Source organism: Alligator mississippiensis, chromosome 3 (genome assembly GCF_030867095.1).
Source record: "Alligator mississippiensis isolate rAllMis1 chromosome 3, rAllMis1, whole genome shotgun sequence".
Classification (NCBI taxonomy): domain Eukaryota; kingdom Metazoa; phylum Chordata; order Crocodylia; family Alligatoridae; genus Alligator; species Alligator mississippiensis.
Genome location: NC_081826.1, coordinates 61,928,440 through 61,949,129, shown reverse-complemented (window position 1 = coordinate 61,949,129; position 20,690 = coordinate 61,928,440). Strand labels below are relative to the sequence as shown.

General features: G+C 43.6%; 1 protein-coding gene across 4 annotated transcripts in view; it reads left to right on the top strand.

Moving 5' to 3' along the window:
* Positions 1-398: 398 nt before the first annotated feature.
* The window catches only part of SULF1 (sulfatase 1), a 175,868-nt gene continuing 155,576 nt past the window's right edge, over positions 399-20,690 (top strand). For 2 of the 4 annotated variants that reach the window (XM_059723992.1, XM_019498559.2), the window contains exon 1: positions 403-883. The gene's annotated coding sequence lies outside the window, so the exon portion shown is untranslated. Of the gene's footprint in view, positions 884-2,182; positions 2,280-20,690 lie in introns of all 4 variants that reach the window. The other 2 variants (XM_059723990.1, XM_014606809.3) reach the window with 2 other exon arrangements.

Genomic DNA, 20,690 nt, shown 5'->3' with positions numbered 1-20,690 from the left:
CCCCGGTATTTCCTTTTAGCCTTTCCGGCAGCCGGGCGTGTGTGACGAGCAGAGCCGGGGGGAGGAGAGGAGCCCTGTTCAATGTGACCGGGTCCCGGGTAACTAGAAAGAGCGCTGCTTTCTCCACCGAAGCGCAACAGCTTGGTGCTGCTCCTCTCTCCCCCGTCCTGGAGAGCCGGGGGCGGCCGCAGGGCGATCGCGGGAAGGTGGGAGTTTGCATTGCGAGGTGCCAATGTCACATTTCGGTGCAAACGCCGCCTCAGCACTTGGGCCGGGGCCGGGGCCGGGGCCGGGGCCGGGGCCGGGGCGGCGCGCGGGGCACATCGCCCTCCACGGACCTGCCATCGAAGCAGCCCCGAGCGCGGCTCTGTGCTGCCGGGCGCCCAGCGGCGAGGATCCCCGCACCAGGCACGCAGGGAGTTGTGAGAAGCACCACAACTGCCTCCGCAAGAATCCACTCCCTCTACCTTCCCTCTAGGACCTCCCACTCCTCCTTTTCCCCTTCCCTTCCCTGCCTCTCCCCAATCGCAGCCCTCGCTCTAAAGCTCCGGTTACTTCGCTAAGAGTTCTCAGCCCCCTCGGTTCTGCCCTTGTCTCTGCCTCCAACTTCTTAAGAGCCACCCAGCCCCAGCGATTGGATTGGGCAGCCCGTCTTGACACACCACTGTGCTGAGTGCTTGAGGACGTGTTTCAACAGATGGTTGGGGTTAGTGTGTGTCATCACGTTGGAGTGGGGATTAGAGAAGGGAGGCAGCCTTGCTGGAGCTGTGTGGTCTTCTCCAAGTGTGAGCTGCAAGCAAGAGGAGAGCTCTGTAGCTGTTGGGAGAAGAGGGAGGATTCCTTGTCAGCAGCTGCAAGGGGGAAAAAAGCCCAGTTTGTTCAGGTAAAGTAAAAGGCTTTACTGCTGCTGCTCATTATTATTATTATTATTATTATTATTATTATTCATGGCTTTGAATGGAATGCTAGCATGACATATTTGTCAAAGCCAGTTGCTGTTGCCTTATCAGTGCTCCTATTGTATGGCTGACAGATAACAGCCAACATAGCTTGATGCTTGGCTGTCTCCACAAAACTAACAGTCCTAATGTAGTTAAGGTCATGCTTTTGAAGGTATAGATTAGACAATCTCTGTTGGAGCAGTGTATCTGCCACTTAAATGTCCCTTTCCTCCCTCCCTCCCTCTCTTTCTCTTCTCTCTCTCACAGTTACTCACTCTCTCTCTTTCTCTGTCTCTGCAAGCTACACATTCTCCCTCCTCTATCTCCCTCCCTCTGCTGTTTTCACACACATGTGCTAAAATCTTCAGTAAATCACAGAAAATTAGAGTTGGAAGGGACCTCAGGAGGTCACCTAGTCTGACCCCCAAGTAAGAATGCCAGTGATTATCATACCTGTCTTCAGTTTCTTACAGGATAAGTGTACAGACATTTAAACACGTGTGAAAACTACTCGTAAAACTGATCCGGCACAATGTTTCTACTGTGGAACAAACCAGAGTGTTTTGAAAAGTGCATTTGAGATGTCTGTAAAGTCTGAACGCTCCTTTATAGAGAGAGCTGGCTGGTCTTCTGATTATCACTGTATAGATGGCTTGGTGCACACATGGACTTAAAGTTTGAGAGGGAACCAGAAAGAAAACCAGAAAAGGTGGAAGTGGCAGAGTACAATGTAATACTGCCCTTGCAGCTGCAGCAGAGCAGATGGATGTAATTCATTTGCAGATCTGTTTGTGGAAGTTTTACAAGTCATTGAAAACTAAGTAGCATCACTATAATGGATCATTAAAGACTCACTGTATTTATAGATTCTAAACAGGCTATCTGAAGTGTTAATTAAAAAGAAGAGTTTTTTTAAGGTTAGGGAGGATGGGAGGCAGAACTTTAATTAGAAATTAGTGATAGGAAGTACTTTACTGTCATTTTCATTTAATATGACTATTAATTTCACTGGTAGTTGGACTGGGGAAAAGCTACCAAATTAAACTGAAAGCCAAAATGCTATCCCTAATTAGATTCTGAATATCTCAGAATTAATCTTTTCAGCTTATTGCTTCAGTTTCCCTGCTTTAACAGGTCCTGAAGGCTGAAGTGTTATTTTTCTTAAATACATTTTTCATTGCACCGAAGTGTCTCCCCCTGAAGAGTAACTAAATTATTTATTTCTTTTGCCACTATAACAGATCTTCATACAGAAACTCTCACATACCTGTGGTGCTTATGAATTATTGGTCTCTCCCACTTGTGAAAGAAATCTAACTCTATCCTTACCATTTACAGGTGAGGTATTCTATAAATAATACTGTATGTAATCCATTCTGAAATAAGATCTGTTTAGTAGGCTGAGCAAGGGGATTTATAGCTGGTGCTTTGTGATTTTGGCATTCAACTGTGTAACGGTGCCCATAAAACCATGTTTCAAGTTGCACGCATTTTTTGCCTCTAACCAACTTTTTAGTTAACTTTTTTTTTGAACAGGCTGTTTGGCTGCTTTACAGATTGTTCTCAGCTTGTATTTTCAAACAGACTTTTTAGTAAGAATGTATTCTTATAAATGACCCACAGCAATTTCAAACAGAGTACTAGCTAAATCCTAATAACACTCCACAACCAGACTAGGAATTAAGTAACTAAACTGCACCATTTTGCTTTTTCACTTAGCCCATTTTTTCCCTTTGTAATACGTGATGGAAACTTTTGCAGCCTTCAAAAGAATCTCTCAGCTTATGCCGAAATTTCCCATGCAGTGCACATTAATTTTACATTCCTTGTATCCTGCCCATGTTATGTTGATGGGAAGTTCCTTAGGCCAGGTACTGTCCCTGAAGACATGGTTTAGGCTTCTAACAAAGAGAAGGTGCTGCAGTCTGTAGAATGCAAACTGCACATATTGGTTCTGTCACAGTCTAATTTTTTAAGGGTGTCTTCATGGATTTCTGTCAGAAGGTTGATCAAGTGGTCAAATATTTTAAGAAAACACTTAGATAAACATATACGTCTTATTTTACTGTTGAACAGTACTTTGCCCAGCCCTGTCAGTAAAGCTTATGAAGAAACAGGGAACATGAAATCATGTTTTCCCGTCCTAGTAGTGATGGTGCTGTTTAAAAGACAATGCCCACAGGGTAGTCCAGCTTCTTGTCAAAAAGTAATCTACTGTTCCAGATGGTAAACATTCAAAGACATATTTATGGTGACTTATACATACCTCAGTTTGACATTTGGTTTCTTCCTGAGAGCACTTGTGCTGGGTATACAGATGAAGTTCCCATTAGCATCCTAACAGCTGTAAAAGTGTTCACAGGCTCACAGAGATGTCCCTCACAGTGAGATAAAAATAATCTGAGAAAAAGACCTGGGACCAAAGCACCCAGTATGTCCCAGCAGATCTATCCATAAACAAACAAGGTAAAACATTCCAGAGGGACAAAAAGATCTCTAAACTCCTGCATGAAAACTGTAATATGTATTTGTTGCTGCCTCGCTCATCTTCGCTAGGCAGAATACTAAACATGCCATGCATGTCTGTACTACTAGTTGTTCTTGAGAAGTGAGGGGACCTATGATGAAGGAAATCTATGGGTTTCTTTTTCTTCCATATTTGTTCCCCTTAGTGAAGATCATGTCAAATACACACAGTGACTTCCTGGAGTTGTTGTCCAAAGTATTGTTTTTTACCGAGTTGCAAGCGAAGGCAGAATCTAAGTCATTTTTGTTCTAGCCAGAATGGGTTTTTGCTGTGAACCATCTTAATTATGTGTCAATTTACTACTTTTCAAGGACTTTCTCTTCTTAGCACTTTAAAATCAAGGTGAGTGAGCTTGCGCAATGTGAATTTATTCATTTAATTGTTTTGTTTGGCTGCTTCCTTGGGCTTTCATTTTTTTGGTCTCCATTTCAGAGAGGAAAGCTTAATTATGCACAATGCAAGTTTGCATTTTCAAAAAAACCCAAACAAAACTTGGCTTCTTTCCAAATGGCATGTGAGCATACTTCTAAAAGTAGAGTAAGTGGAATGGCATTAGAAAGAAAGGTAAAGATGAATTGCCTTAGGTACGGTAAGTATCAAAGTGAGAATTAAAATCACAGTTTTTCTTTCAGGCAGAGACTGATAAAAGTATACTATTAAAAATGATGTGATGCTAGAACATTATTTCCAAATACAGAACATATTATAAGCCCACACTCAGTGCAAGATAGGCAACAATGGAAAGAATGATTTTTGATTGATTTTAAAATTCTTTTGCAACTAGATCATTTTATTGCAAAGCATTCTGAAAGTGTATTATCTGGTTTAGTTCATCCTGCACACTGCATTCAATTTTATATTGTATTACTTTCCACAGAGCATCAAGAGTTTAGAGCGCTGTATTACGGTTGTGTTTAACTTTATCTGTACAAGGCTGGATCCTAGTCATACATGCCATGGGAGTCATGGATTCCATGATTTTCATGGTTTAAAAAAAAAAAATCCATGACATTTGGGGATTTATAGGGGGGGGGGGGAGGAGAACGCATGTGATAACAGTTGAGGAAAATTCATGTTGAGTGGCTTGAGACCTGGAAAGTTAAATAAGGAGCGAGAGGTCAGTGTCAATTCCACAGTAACGTAAAAAGAATCCAAATTAATGGATCTTCCTGCCATGTACATTAGATTTCTCCTCAGAATTTTTTTCACTGTTGTTACCATCAGTGAAGTTTCATTAGAGGACCCAAAAATGGGATTATCAGTGTGATTTTTAGAATGGCTGCTGGTTATTTTAACCATCATGTCATTCTGTTAATGGATGACCCAATGATTGAAAAACCACAGCATAAATTTTGCTGCTGTTGCCATCAGAGTGGTGATTTAATAGTCATACCAATGGTGGGAAGGTTTAAGGAAACAGGCAAGGTACATTGCATTTGTGTGCAGGGGTAAGGGGGGTATTACATAATCCTTTGGGTCATATGCTTATCACTGTATTTCTCAAGTTGAAAAACAAAATTCCAATGCCTTTTTTCAAATATATGTGGAAAACCATGTTAATTCCTAAACTAATGTCACTTAGAGAATATAATTGTCTGACCATTTCCCATGGCTTACTTAGGAATCATCTGTATTTCAAAGTTAGACTAGAGCCCCTGTTTGCCACCAACTTCTGCTTCTGACTTATAGCCCCAGCTGTGATGGGGAAAGGCAATATTTGAAAAGTTGGTGAAGAAGGGAGTGGAAATTGTGCAACTCCCCTTAGTTTTCCTCTAATGTGGAGACCAATGTGTAGGGTTACCATACTTCTGGGTTTTCCCAGACATGTCCTCTTTTTTTGGCCCCCTGTGCTGCATCCAGGCAGGTTTTTAAAATAAGAGCAAATGTCTGGGTTTTTTGCTCTTCCTCTGCTATCCCCAGACTGGCTGCTTGGGGCTGGGAGCAGCGGGCAAGATGATTGGCTGTCAGGGGTCATGTGCTCCCCATGCAGGCCCCGGCAAGCCAAGTAAATAGATGGAGAGAGAGACAGAGTATATGTGTGCATGTGTGTGTGCAACGTGGGAGCAGCTTGGGCAGCAGGCCTGGGGGGACAGGGGCTGCAGGTCCAGAGTGCAGGGCACCAACAGGGCTGAGGGGGTAGGGGGTTATGGGTCAGTAGTGAAGGGCGCCGGGGGGGCAGGCAGGGGGATATGGGCCCAGCATGCAGGGCACTGGCAGGGCTGGGGGGCAGGAGTCTGTGGGTTGGAAGTGAGGGGGGCTGGCAGGGCTGGGGGGGGCAGGGGCTTAGGAGTGAGGGGCAGAGGCAGGGCATGGGCATATCACTGTCTCCCCACAATCATATGCCTCTCCCTTCTTCTCCTCCCCCGCTCTTCCCTCCCCTTCCCAGGTGTCCTCTTTTTTGATGCTGGAAATATAGTAACCCTAGGTTAACAGGAAGTCCTAGCTACAGCAGTGGACATACAAATCAATTAATCTTCCTACCCTCCACTACAGATTATTAGCCTAAAATCCTTATTTTAGGCTACTAATATTTTTCTAGTTTCATCATCTGAGCTTATGTCGGTGGTTGCATTTTTCCCTGTTCCAGTGCAGTGGGATGTAGCAACCATTCCATTGTCCCTGTTCCTCTTAACATGCTTAAATTAAATGTTATTCGTGGTCTTTTCCACAGTTTCTGTGATTTGGAAACCAGTCACTGTACCAAACAAAGGCAATTGTTCATCCAGGCCATGATAGGGACATAGTTCCATATGCAGTTTTGTGACTATGTCTATGGGGGAAGTCACCTCATAGAACCCAGAAATAGTAGTTAGCTTTCACCATAAATCATGAAGACTGTTATTCCTTAAACATTTTTATCACAGTGAGTGTGTGTCTGTGGATGAAATTTTTATTAGCTTTATCAATGTCTAGTCCTTTTTGAATCCTACTCTTGGACTCAGTGTCTGTGGAACTGTGTTGCCTAGAAAAGTGATGCTATTTAAATGAAAGCTGAAGTTGTTTTTAATGTCTTTATTTCCCCCAAATTTTCATGGTCATGCTCACAGGATTTTGCAGGTAACTAAAAGCTCAGGGTATTTGAACAGCTCATTATTATTTTTAGGTATGTATTGAAATAGGAGCTTTGAACCTGTTCATCCGAACTAGTCCATCACTAGTGATTTGGTTACAGTGAAACATTTTCATAATAGTTGATCCTTTTCCTAAAACTTTTCATGGCTTCCCTAAAACTTTCCCTTGGATGTACCAGTCAAGAGTTGCCTTTAAAAAAGTTCACCAAACAATTACAAATTATATTGCAAAATTTTTATATGACTTTTAGGCTTTCCAGCAGAGAGAATGCTGGTAGAAACCCAACTGTTTGGTGGGTTTTTTAGTTTACCTCTTCTGTGTTGTCATGTTGGCTCTGCTTGTATGGCAGTTGCATGTTCCTTGTGTAGCATGAGGGATGAAGACTGGCTGGCGATACCAGGCAGAAGGTGGGGTAGATTTTCACCTCATAGACTAAGTAAATCGGAGATGCATAGTATCGGGCTTACTTCATCAGATGTTGATACCAACTCACAGAAAAGAATAGTTGCTCTTTGGCATAAGAATTGTGGGTACTTGCTTCTGCAAAATGGGCAAGTGAGGCAGTTGGAAGAATGTGGGTTAGTTTCTGAAAAGCCTCCATCAAGATGGACCAATACTGCAACTGCAGCATTCAGAGCCATTCATCATTGCATGATGCTCTCAAACCGTGGGGAGCATGGCTAATAAAAGCATATGGCATGAACAGCATCTGAATTGCTTTAGTTATTGTCATTTTAAAAAGAAAAAAAGTGTTATTGGGCCTATAAGTATTTATGGTACTGCCAGGGTTTGTGATTCTGATATATTGCATCTTTCTTGAAAGCTCTGAATGCTGGTGTCTAAAGGTTACATGAGAACCTAAGATCTCACTTATAAAATAAGTTTTATAAGTGTTCCTCATAGTTGCTGAGAGAGTCTTGAAGAGCAAAACAAGCATGGCCCACACAGTCAAAAAACAATAGGCAGGAAAAGTGTATTATTTAAAATTTACAATTTTCTGCAAATTCATAATTTGTGAATGCATAGTGTTAGCAATACTGTAACTGTGTCTTGCAAGTATATAAAACAACGTTAACCTTTTCACTACAATCAAATCCTGAGGCATTTCTGAAAATTTGCCTGACACATGTCTAACTTTATTAATAGGTTTTATTGCAACTAAGAGCCAAAACACTGTATTTGTGACAATGCGGGAAGAGAGGCTTGTAATGAGGATGAAGTCTTAAGTATGGACCCACGTAATGAGTGAAGGGCTACAAGTGTGTGGTTTACTTAAAGAAATATCTGCTTTTATGGAGACAGTTGTTCCACCCTGACTCAGAATACTGATAGCCTGCTTACAGCTATCATATTAATTAAATAAATAAACTGAAAGCAAATTAGAAGAAGCAAAACTCACACATTGACTTGCAAAAGCATCTTTTATAATTAGAATATAACATTTTCTTCCTTCAGCTGAGCATAAGGTTGATTTGTGTCAAGAAGATGAATGTATCTTACATTTTTAAGTACACCCACAGGTGATAGGTGACAGGGATGAACAAATGGGAGTGAACACTGATTTAACTGAAGCAGGTTTGAAATAATTCATATTGGTTGTCTAAAGCTGTGTTCAGCCTGTCTCCACAATAAAAGGAATGAGGCAGTGTTGTTTGGTTTTTTGTTTATCTTTGTTTTATGGAGCTATTCCCTGAGAATCTGCTAAACTGATGAAATTGGAGCTGTAATTTAAGATTATTTCAAGCATGTTGCACTTTGAAATTATCTACTCAAGGGTTTGGTTTTTTTATTTAAACACAACTGAGGCCCCAATCCTGCAATTGGATATGCTAAGGGAGCACTGCACCTGTTAGGAGCTTCATCAAAGTCATGGGAGACCTTGTAGAGGTCTGTGTTGGCAGATCTAACTGCAAGATCAGAACCATGTTCTTTTATTCTTTGAATATCACCCACTGCTGCCACCTGATGGAGTGTCGCCAAAGGTGGAGCACGAGGGGAAGGAGTGGAGGATAGGGAGAAATATAAAGTAGAACAGAGACTGGGAAGGGGTGGTTGGCATATAGAGATGGAAGGGATTAGGTGGAGTGAGGAATAGTGAAGGTTATGGGAAGATCTGGCTGAGGTGAGAGAGAGAGCAAAGAATGAGAGAAAGTGAAAGAAGATGGTGAAAGATTCATTATCATATGTTTCTGCCATAGTTGTTCCAAACCTTTTGAGGATTGCTGTCTACTAATTTGGCTGCTTAGAGGCATGCCAGTCCAAAATTATTGGACAGTTGTGTCTTAATGAACTGAAAATGCTGTAAGTAATAAGCACTGGATACTTCTTAACTTTCAGGTTTTTATGTACTCCAAAAAAGCAATACAATTTTAAAGATAGATTTTACAATATTATTTTGGTCTTTAAAAATATTAAAAAATACATTCATTCAATCTTTGTACCACTTCTCAGAGACTTCTCTTAATATCATCATTCTCCATTATTTCAACTAAAAGAAAAGAATAGCCCTAATATCTGAATTCTTTAATCTATACCTAACACAACACATACAGGAATGTACTTCAGATTGTTATGATCAAGTTTACATCTAGAGTCAATTTATGAACTGAGATGGTATCTATATCTACTTAGCCACCAGTGTGAGGGATTTAGGGAGACTAGATACTTTGAGCAATACAAATGTTCAGAAGTAAACCCAAGTCCTGTTTATCTGCCAGGCATTATATCAGTTCCTTTTATCTTAGTACCAGCAGAGGGTCAGCGTTCTTATCTTACTGTAAACTTGAGCTGAGAGCTGGTACATAGACTTATAAGTGAAAGTTTCCTGCATTCTTCTACTCTGCAAATTTAGATTCCTAGCTCGCAGAGCTACAGAGCTAAGTCTCTTGATCCTCGGCTCGCTTCAGAGAAGTACTCTTTGAAGGGTAGTTCCTATGGGAGGAGAAAAAATGATGAGCAGTGGAAAAAACCTGAGCCGATAACTTAATGCTTAAGTGACTTGATTAGTAGCTCCATTCATGTACGGGGGGCATACACAAATTAAAGCCCCTCAAATAGGAAAGCATGTCCTCTTTTTCTTTTTTTTCCCTCCATTTCACCTTTTTTGCTTTCCCACTTAGTTCCTCTCTCTTCATAAAGCCCTCTTCCTACTTTTTTGAAAGTAGGCTTCTCTATAGTACACCTTGTCAAAGGATATAATTACAATAAAGTTGTGCCTTGATGCATTTAAGAGAACATTCTGTCTCGCAACATCAAGAAAAGCTTGTAGAGTGTGTTGTAAATTACACTGATTATTCCCATGGGTATAGGAACTAGGGAATTCTATGAGTTCCTCTTGGAGGCCTTCCTCTGCATTCTTCCATTTGATAGATCAAGGATGGTCTCTTTATGCCTTGTGAAAGAAACAGAAGAAACAAGCTGTCAAATCCTGCAAATTCCTTGGAATCTAGAGAGAGCAGAGGATCATCCACATTGAGACTGTGATTAAGTACTGGTTCATAGGTACATCTCCCCAACCCCTGCAACTCTTTTTCTAAGGATATGTGTCATCCACAGTGGTTGCATTTTGTGTAGACATACCCAAGTTGCCTTTGGCTGCGCAAACACTGGTAGGATGATAATTAAAGGAGCCCAGAGCTGAGTAGGGACTTCAGAACTTATTTGAGCTTCATCCTGCCACAGCTGCACAGCTAGCTGTACCTATCAAACTAATTTAAAGCTACTTGAATATGTCTGCAAATTGCACTGGATGACAGCAATGTAGACATAACCTGACAGTGTCTGTCTGACCTCTTTCTCCCCCCTTACCCTCCCCCCACTCCCTGGCTTATTTGAGCATGGAGGGTATGTTAACTGTTCTTCCTGATTTTCTATAAAGTATGAAGGGAAGTAAAGTTTAGGTACATTCCTCCCACCTCTAGCCTATCACTCCCCAGCTATTCATTGCCAGAAAATTGGAATGCTGTTGACAAACTACTGAGGGTGGAAGGAATGTTGTGTTGAACCATTTCTCTTCTTTGTCCCATTCCCAAAACACTCTGCATGAAGAAAATGCCATCTGCAATCACACAGTGGTAAATCCAGTTTAAACCCTAATTTTTAACAATCCTATTTTAGAAAAAATATTCAAGCATTTAATTTAAATAAAGCTGCTAGCAAAGTATTTTTTGCTAATTGTTTAGATAGTTCAGGTCAAACAGCTATCCGTGCTGCTGCAGTGGTGGCTACTGGAGACTTTAGTGCATTGCAGTGCATAATTCAAAACCAAGAACTTAATTAAAATGTCACTATTGGGAAAAAATAAACCAATTCCCAGGTCACTAGTAAGAGGGAAATGCACATAGGTATTTGTATAACATCAGATTGTTAATATGCAGAGTTTTTGTCCATTTCTTTCCAATCCCCATCTAACAGCTGCCAACTATATTATTTTTATGTTTACAGCTAACAATATGATTGTTAAATCCAAATGGAAAGTGCACATTGGTGACAATGATTCATGTCCTTGTGGCCCTTGGGCTTATTTATAGTAATGTTTAGCTTCTACATGTGAAGCCATCCACTTCTGAAAAATCTCCCATCATTCCAGAGCAAAACAGGTTTTTGCTGGGCAAGGTTTCCATGTATGCCTCACTCTAGTGTTCCACACACCTCTTTGAATAAGACCTGATATTAAATGAGGAGCCCACATTTCAACCATTATCTTCAAAGCCCTTTGTAGGAGGGTTGGGGATGTTGGACTCTCTGTCTTGTGTGGGGGACTTTCCTGCCGTGACTTTAAGATGGTAGAAAGAAGAATTAATACCCCTTTAACGAACTATACAACACATGTGATTAAATTCTAGCCAGTGACCAGGATTTTGTTTATTGAATAATGCCTTCAAGCCTGTTAACAGAAATAAGAGTCAGTCACTTTAAAAGGCAAACCACTGCTTTTCCCTTGCTCTCTGAGCCCATCTCTGGCCCCAGCTCTCTCTTCCTTTAGTGATCCCTGCTCTGGTTCTCTCAGCAGTGTCCCAGCAACTATAGTGATCAGGTAAATAGAAAAATCTTCCTCACCTTCATTGGTGGTGGGATCAGCCCTGGTTCTGCTCACCTAGCTGAGATCCACTCGAGGTCCTCTGTTCACCAGTCTCGTTGGGGCTCTCGTCCTATTTGTGCCCCCTGGGGCAATCTCTTGTTCTAAGTGGCCACCTTTTATCCTCCCCCTGTGTGTCTGTCCCCCAAAATTAAAGTAATTGGCTGCCGGTGTTGGCTTGCTTATCAGCTGCACTGGCATTCTTGCCGTGCTTGCCCCACTCCTGACCCTGTGGGGTTATTCTCGGGCATTACAGTAACAGGGTTGCCATGTCACCCTGTTACACCCTTTATGGGTCTGGATTCATTTTCCTGCAGAAGTACTTTGTCCTGAATTATCACATCTTGTATCAACAAATACACTCTACTGAAACAGTTGAGCTGTAAACTTTAAGAGCAGAACTCATATGGGCGGGCAGAAGATGGGGGTTTCTTTGCAAATAGGTTCTCTAAGAGTGTGGTGTTGGGTACCATAAAGGACCCTGGATAGATATGGACTTCTGAAATGGGCTATGTAGGAGTATGGCTTAGTTCAGGGCTGTCCAATTGGTAGCCCATGGGCCTCATGCAGGTTAAGTTGTGGTCCCTGGGATCTTACCCCTCCCAACTTTGCTCCACCTGCAACAGCAGCTAGAGTCTGGGATCCTCTGTTGGTTTCTATTTCCTGTCCCAGCCACAAAGAGGTATAGGTGCAGCTGTTGTGGGGGTCCCCTTTGTAGTGCAGAAGTGGGTTATGGTGCTCAGGGGGCTTGTTGTTTGCCCTAGTGTGGCCTGTGAGCATGCGTCCTCTTCAGGTACAGCTCCTGGCTGCTTAGAACAGGGGTGTTCAACCAGATCCAGCCCTTGGCTGTGTCATTCAACCTGTGGACCTCCCCATGGATATGTGGGGACCATGGCCCTGCATGTTAGATTGGGTGTGCAGGGTGGCATGAGGACCAGGTAGTAGTGGCAAGGGGTCCTTGGAGCCCAATCCCAGCCAGGTGGGAGAGGCATGAGACCTGATCTGGCCCATGGACTGGACTTGCATCATTCATCTGGCCCATGGAACCACAACTCTGAGCACACTGGCTTAGAAGTTGGACAGCCCTAGTCTAGTGGATCTTCCTAAGAAACATGAGACTCTTCAGGGAAGGAAAATAAGAGATAGGGGACATTTAGGATGGATAGGTAAAAAGTTCTGGGGCTAAGTCTTTACCCCGGCACATTCATCTGAAAAATTCTCCATGGACTTGTGGGAAGTTGGTCACTTTAGGAGTGTGACACAAACTTCTAAGACCTGTGGCTCTGCTCCCTCACTTAGGTTTTTTTCTTTTAATCTTTTTCTTTGTCTTTTCACATGCCTGTCAACCTGGTTGGCTAGGCAGCCAACTTGCTGCCTATGTGACCTGGCTCAGGTAGGAGGGGGTGGATCTAGCCTCTCCCTTGTTCTGACCACATGACATGGGGACTGGACTTAAGCCAATGTCACTCCAATAGGTAACACAGATATTTTTCAAATTGATTGGTTGGCATCAAATAACACCTGTTCCTGACTGGGTCCAGGTGATGAGGTCAGTAGGACCATTTAAGAGGGTTCCTCCATGTTGGGGGGGGGGCGGAGGGAGGGACATCTTCAGGTCACTGAATCAAGCTATGTATCTCCAGAATCCTCTGGACATTGCTATGAGTAATTTATCTGAATTGTAGCCAGTAACTTGGATCTAAGTGTTCTAGACGCATACTAAAAGGGCCAACGAGCCCCTTATACTGTTTTGCTCAAGGCCGTTTCCTTTCTCTATTCTACTGTATTATATTCCTTCCTCATGCTCTCTCTCTGTAATCAGTAAAGCTACCTGTAATGGCAAGCTTTGTGGTAAGTGCTTAAAAGGGACTGGACAAGCCTTTTTGTTCCCTTTGTTTGACTGACTAAGGGAGGCTACTTTCTATGTTTCAGGCTATAAGAAGCACTCAGATATAGCCTGTTGAGGCTAAGCAACCCCCAGGTCTACAAGGTCTGTGTACTCCAGGTGGCATTGAGCCCTATCGGAGACCGGAGCTTGGGTGGTGGCGGCGGTTATCCCAGGCTTGTGGTTGTACTCCCAGAGGAGGATTGGCTGGAAGTTGGAGCCCCTGGGGAGGCATCTAAAGCTTGGTTTCGGTCGGGTACAGTGAGGTGGGCAGCTTTGTGCCAGAGCACCCCCTACTGGCCTGCCACAAGAAGTACTTTCTTTTTTCTCTTGGAAGAATGGATGGACTGGCAAGGGAGCATTAGAAAAGAAACGGGGGGTGCTTTTTTATTCTTTTTTTTTTTTTCTCCTTTCTCCCTTCTCCATTCCATTGCAAGATAAGAAAGAATACATTCTCTCCATCTGTCACTGATTCTGGCAACTGGTGATCCACTGATCCACTCTTCCTCTAACTATCTACTTGTCCAACTATATATTAATCAGCCTCTTTGACCTGATGGGAACAAAACCTCAGTTCATGCACGTATAACTGAACAGCAATAATAATCATGCTCTCCAGCAATTGTATTATTTTATCTCTATGCTTTAATTTCTCTTGTGAACCTGAAGAAATGGTATTGCAAGAGAGGAGGACAGCTTGTTTTGCCAAGATGTGTTTACTGTTGCTGATGGGACATTCATCTTTTGGTTTCCTTTTTATTGGAGCTGGGAGAAAACTTGTTGCCTTTTGAAGTCTTATGTAAAGCTAACATATTTTATTGACATGGAAGACAAGTTTAGGGGACTGTGTAGTTTATAGTTTAGCTGGTTATGGAAAGAAAGATTATGTGCAATCAGGTGCTCTGAAATGGACCTGGAACCCCATGAGGACCTTCCCAGAGGGTCTGATCTAGATTGTCCAACATGACAATGCCTGAATTGCCTGCACGCAAAAGCTGGAAGATGAAAAACAAACACGATCAAAAGGGGATACTCTAATGACATGAATAAATGCGTGTGTGGAGAGGTGCAGACTATGGAGCACCTATTCATTTACCAACTCCTTGGTGAGACCTGTATGAAGGACCACACTGCGGCAACAAAAAGAGCCTTTGCTTATGCATGATTCTGGAAAAAATATTTCGTTTATGACAAAGACTTCATAAATTTCATAGACATTTGGGCTGGAAGGGATCCCGGAGGATCATCGAGTCCAGCCCCCTGCCCCAGGGGCAGGAAGTCAGCAGGGGTCATAGGATCCCAGCAAGATAAGTATCCAAATGTGTCTTGAAGGTGTTCAAAGTGCGTGCTTGAACTGCCTCCAGCAGCAATCTATTCCAAACCTTGGGGGCTCGGACAGTGAAAACATTCTTTCTTATGTTCAGCCTGAATTGGTCGTGGCGGAGTTTGTGATCGTTCGATCTTGTTATCCGTTGGGGTGCTCTGGTGAACAAATGTTCCCCCAGATCCTGATGAGCACCCCTGATAAACTTATAGGTGGCCATCAGATCACCCCTGAGCCTGCACTTTTCCAGGCTGAAGAATCCCATGGCTCTCAGCCTCTCATCAGGTCTGTTTTCCTGACCTCTGATCGTGTGCATGGCCCTCCTCTGCACCCTCTCAAGCTTCTCCACATCCTTTTTGAATTGTGGAGCCCAAAACTGGATGTACTCCAGCTGTGGCCTCACCAAGGCCGAGTACAATGGGAGGATGATGTCCTGGGATTGGCTTGAGAAGCATCTATGAATGCAAGACATGAGAAGAAGAAGTAGTAGTAAACTTGAAAAGATGGGAATAGAAGGATAGCCTAGAACAGAGGTGTAGCAAGCTCTTTGAGTACCTGGGGCAGAGAGGGGAGGTATGTTAACCAGTGCAGATGGGGGAGGGGGAGTGAAGTCTCACCTGCCTCAGCTCTATACAGTGAAGGCAGCTCTCACTGCTGCCACTGATATAGCAGTGTTGTATTGGGCAGGAGCAGCCCTGTGGTGTAGACTACTGGGAAACTGGCACTGGTGGCTCCATTCACTCTCCCAGCCCTGCAATATGCTGCTGAGCTGTACCTGCAGTGGCAAACACTCCCTGAAGGGGGTGGGATTCTGGTAGGCCCACTCAACCCCAACTCCCCCAGGTACATTGCTGGGTAGGGTGACCACCTTTTCAAAAAGCAAAGGTGGAACACATGCCTGCCCTTCTCCCCTGTGGATGGCACAGCTGGAGCACAGCTCATGGAGGGCAGGGTGCCCACTGCAGGGCTGGAGGTTCACCATCCTGTTGCCCTCCCCCTGGGGCCTCCACTGCCCAGTGGGCAGGACCCAGAGCAGGAGGGTGGAGAGGCTCAGCAGTAGCACAAAGTTGTGTCCTCCGTTGCTGCTGGGTGGGCAAAGGGTGGCTTGCCATGATGGCCTGGCTGTTGCGGGGCTCCCAGAGGTGGCAGCAGCACCAAGCCTCCTTGCCCCACTCTACTCTCCTGCTCTGGGTCCCACCTGCTGGGATGTGAAGGCCCCAGGGGGAGGACAGTAGGGTGAGGATTCCCAAGCCCACAGCAGGCAGGCCACTCCATGCATAAATCTGGGGGGGGCATGTGCCCCACCATTGCACCCTCTCTAGGAGTGCCTGCTGCAGCAGGGAGCCAGCCCCCCTGACACCCCCAAACTCATGGCTCTGTCCCACTCCCCCAGTCACACATTTCTGCCTAGGCCCCAAGCACCATCCTTGCTGGGTATCGCCCCCAGCCCCAGCCATCAACCTTGTCTCACCCCCTTCCTCACCATGGGGCCCTCAATCTGCCTCCCCCCCGCCACCATAGACTTAACTGCAAGCAGCTGGGGGACCTGCTGTCCGCTGCTTCCCAGCTATATTGTTGGCCATGTGCATGTATACACATTCACACATGCACATGGCACCCCCTGTGTCCTGCTCTCTCCAACCCCAAGCAGCCCCTTACAGTCCGGAACTCTGCTAGTCTACAAGGAGAAACATGCCATTTTCTGCATTTTTCTCCTTCATAGGAAAAAAATCTCGATTTCCAGTGACAAGTGAAAAACTTGGATCCCTGTCATGATACTGGGATGATAGTGAGTGTGTCCAGGAGAATCTGAAACAAATGCTGTCCCAGAGTCATTCAGCCAGGGACCAGGACTTGATGTTTATATTCTGGGACTGTCCCACCTAATTAAGAACAGGTGGTCATCCTACTGGTGCAGGTGGGGCTGAAACTGCCTGGCTCATCTTGCTGGGCTGCAATACTGTTCCTGCCACAGGGCAAAGAGTCCCCGGGGCCATGATTCTGCTGCCCCTTCAATAGTCAGTTCCTAGGAATGGCATCCTGTTTACCTCACCCTACTTATGCTACTAGCTTGGAATGCCAGGTATTAGTAAAATCTAGCACACTTGGGCTTTTACCCTTTGGTTCACCTAGTCTAGTACCTGGTGTCACTCTTCTATGGTGTTGGAAAGCAATTTCAAATGAAAGGACAAAACGTCATTAAATATTTCTAATGGAAACAAGAAAGCAAGCAAACCTATGAATTTTGCAGTTTTCATATGTGGCTTGGATCTGTTCTACATAGATTTACTCTATGCATGAGCACATTGGCCTCTGTTAACCTTAATCAAGAAAAAGGGCAAGTGGGAAATATTTCAACTACAGCCTCTCCAGTTTAACAAAGTATATGTTCTATAGTCTATCTTCACTTTTCCCAGATATCAACAGTCATCTTCCCCTAAATCAAAAAAATTAGATTGGCATTTTCTAGTAGACTGTGTAGATAGAATCGATAATGAAAGGTGGAACTTATCCCCTTCAGGTCACTAGCTATTGTTTTGCGCTGCTGTATATACGTGCCAACTAAAGTAAATTTCAGGAGCATAAGACAAGATGTTTCATGAACTTTAAATGAATCTTCCATGCCTCTATTTTCCCCAGCCATCTTATGATGGGTACTAAGAACTGATGTGACAATCTATATTTTCAATATACAACTAATAATTTGATTTGTTCTACAAAGCCCAACAAGTGTGTGTATAAATATAGGGGTTTAGGTTGTAGCCGTGTTGGTCTAAGGACATAAGCAGACTCCTTGTCTGTATAAATATATATATTGTTGTTGGAGTATATATATGGAGCAACAACTACTGGTACTATGTCTATTAACTTTGCACGTATGAAGAATGTGAGAGAAGAATCTTAGGGCTCCCCCTTTTTCTTTGACTGCAGCAGATATATTCAAAGAACCTTTGGAAGATCTGTGCATGGAAGAATGTTAGAAAGAAGGATTTGCATCTCTCAGTGCAGCTGTCTTTTGAGGGGAAGGCTCCTTGCCCATTCTCCAACTGACATTCTTCAGGGAAAAAGCCCCATTTATGGCCCTCCCTCTCTTTCAGAGCCAGTGGAAAGCATCACTAATACTGATACACTTTACTTTGCACTGTGTAATGTCTCCATTGTAATGCCACAGAGAACTCTGAATGCTGGAATGTAAGAGAGAGCCCCCATCATGTCACTTTTTTTCTTATTCCTGCCACAAAACTTGGTAATATAATAAATACTAACTGGCACTTCACTTATAAGTCTTAGCGGAGAGGCTAAAGCTAGTCTTAGACTATCTTTGCTAGTCAAGAGCAAAGACTAGTGTTGGGATAGTTTCATGGCTTGCACCTTACTGCTTGCCTTTCTGGTAGGTCTTCTATAGAGAGAAGACTTCAGTTCCCTCATCTGTCTATCAGGCTCCTGGCAAAGGCACTAATTTTTTTAAGCAAGTTGCTTCCTCTATTTATAAAGATATCAGTAGAATTCCTAAAACTAAGTTATTGTGTTTCAAATTAAGTCTTATTCTTAGCTCATTTCCTAAAATTATTCTCTGAATGGTATTGAATATGCTGGATGTTTATAAAATATTATATCTGAAAGCCACCTTTGTACTATATCTAGACAAGAGTTCCTAATCTATACCAAAATAGATAATGTTTATTCATTTGAAGCTTCAGGCCAAGTATTTATGTAAAATTAGCTCACATGTCATGATTGCTTTCTTGTAGCTGCCTTGCAGGTCTCTAGCCACAGTTATCACTGTATGGCAGCCACTTTTTATTATCTTTCATTTTCAAACACTGTTTTTATTGTTAGCCTGAATGTAGACTGGTACAATACTTCTGTAAGCATAGAAGCCAAGGCCAAGGGAGATTTTTCTGAGTTTTGTGTTTGTCTCAAGTTTTAGGTCTCTAACAAGTCCACCAAAAGTTTGAAACACCATTTAGCTGAGCTTTGTGACTCTTGAAATGCTTTTGATTTTCAAACAAACCTCAACCACAGTTCAGAGCCTTCAAGATCATTTAGAACAGAAATACAAAGTGAAACTTTGTACACATAGTAGGCTTGCCTTTTGGAGCTTGGGTTGAGTCCCAGGCTTGAAATCTTGATGTTTTGATTGGTGGAGCCCATCCATCAATCAGGAGGCAGCAAGAGGAGTCATGCCCTCTTTCCTGAGGGGAGGGGGAGAGGAGTTCCCCCCTACCCCTACCCTGGACCTGATTGAAGACTGCAACACTCAGGCCTGGAAGACTTCAGGGGCAGAGCCCTGGAGCATATAAAAGGAGCTGTGTGCCCAGCATGAGGAAAATACATCCAGGACAGAGAAGAGAGAAGAGTGGGGCTTAGAAGAGCTAAGGAGAGCTGCTCAGCAGGGTGAAGCAGCAGCCCAGAAGCGCCCCTGAAGACTTTCATCAGTGGGGAATGGCAGATGGCTCCAGCAGCAAGGCTTTCAGTGTGTAGCACTGTGTCCAGACACTGGAAGCTGCATGAGGCAGCTCGGGTCTGCAACTTCTAGCATGCGGCCAGAGACATGGTGCACAGACCAACGCACAGAATAGGACCTTTGGAGCACTTGGGCGGCTCAGGTCCTCAACTCCGAGAATGAGGCTGGAGCTCGGTTCAGGAAGCGCTGCATGGAGGGTCTGGGAGTGGACCGAGCCTGGTGCTGCATGAGGCAGCCCAGGCCTCTGACCCATAGCAAAAGGTTGAGTCTAGGGAGCCAGATGGTGCTTGGGCTACTGCACCATCAGACAGGGCCAAGCCAGAGGCCCCAGAAGCCCTGCATAGAGGAGTCATGTTCCAGGGGACAGAAATCACCCTCCACGAAGCCCACTGCCGGCAAGAGAGCAGGTTGACGCAGAGGACGAGGGCCACCCTCCAGGCCTGGGAGCCGTGAGTTTCAAGGAAAAAAGGATTCCCACAGGGGAGGGGGAGCTCCCCCAGTTAGTTAAGAGCTCCTGAAAGGGGAGGTCCCATTGGGAGGGCCCCCCTAAAGTTACCAGCTTCCTTGTAGGGCTTTGGAAAAGCCCAAGGGCATTGGGGTTTCTTCTTGAAATTAAGTTTATCTTTGGGGTTCTTTCACCATAAATGGTGTGATGTCATGCCTTACATTTTGTGAGCTCTCATGTTTGTAAATTAGTAGATGAGCAGAGTCCTGGGCTCTGCTGGGACCCTCTGTTGCTATTATTTCACCTGTTGTTTTTTTGTATTTATTTGTGGCTTATTTATTTTTCACCCATACTTATCTATAGTTTATCTGTTAGCTAGCTATGTTTATTTTGAGGTTTATCTGCTTCAGATCAGATACTTACCTGTATCTGGAGCACTGGTATAAGGTTTTATGGCATTTACCTAGCGGGTATTGTTTGTTATTTGTTTAGATATCTTATATAGTACATATGTTTATATCCATGTTTCTTTTCCTTGTGATAACTATATACAAATTTATTTACATTAACTTAAGTCCCCTGACTGTCCTGGCCTGGTTCTATAGGGACAGAGGGAAACTGAGTGCTCTGCAGTTCCCCCAGAGCACATCTGCCAGCTAACAATTCCCTTCATTTGGAGAAGGGGAGTATGTATCTGAGTTATCCGGGCTACATACATAATCGCTGCACTTTGTTCTCATGGCTTTTCTGATCATAAAATTTTTTCCTGCACAGTCACCAGCAGTACCTGCCTCTTTCCCTTTATTTCATGTTGTCTATTTCTTCATTAAACTCTGTATCATGTTAATTTAATCCTCAGAAATTTTGATTCTTCTATGTCTTTGTTGCTCTAGTATCTTTAATTAAAAAAATATAACTTTAGTTCAGAATCCTTTGCATACATGTAACTAT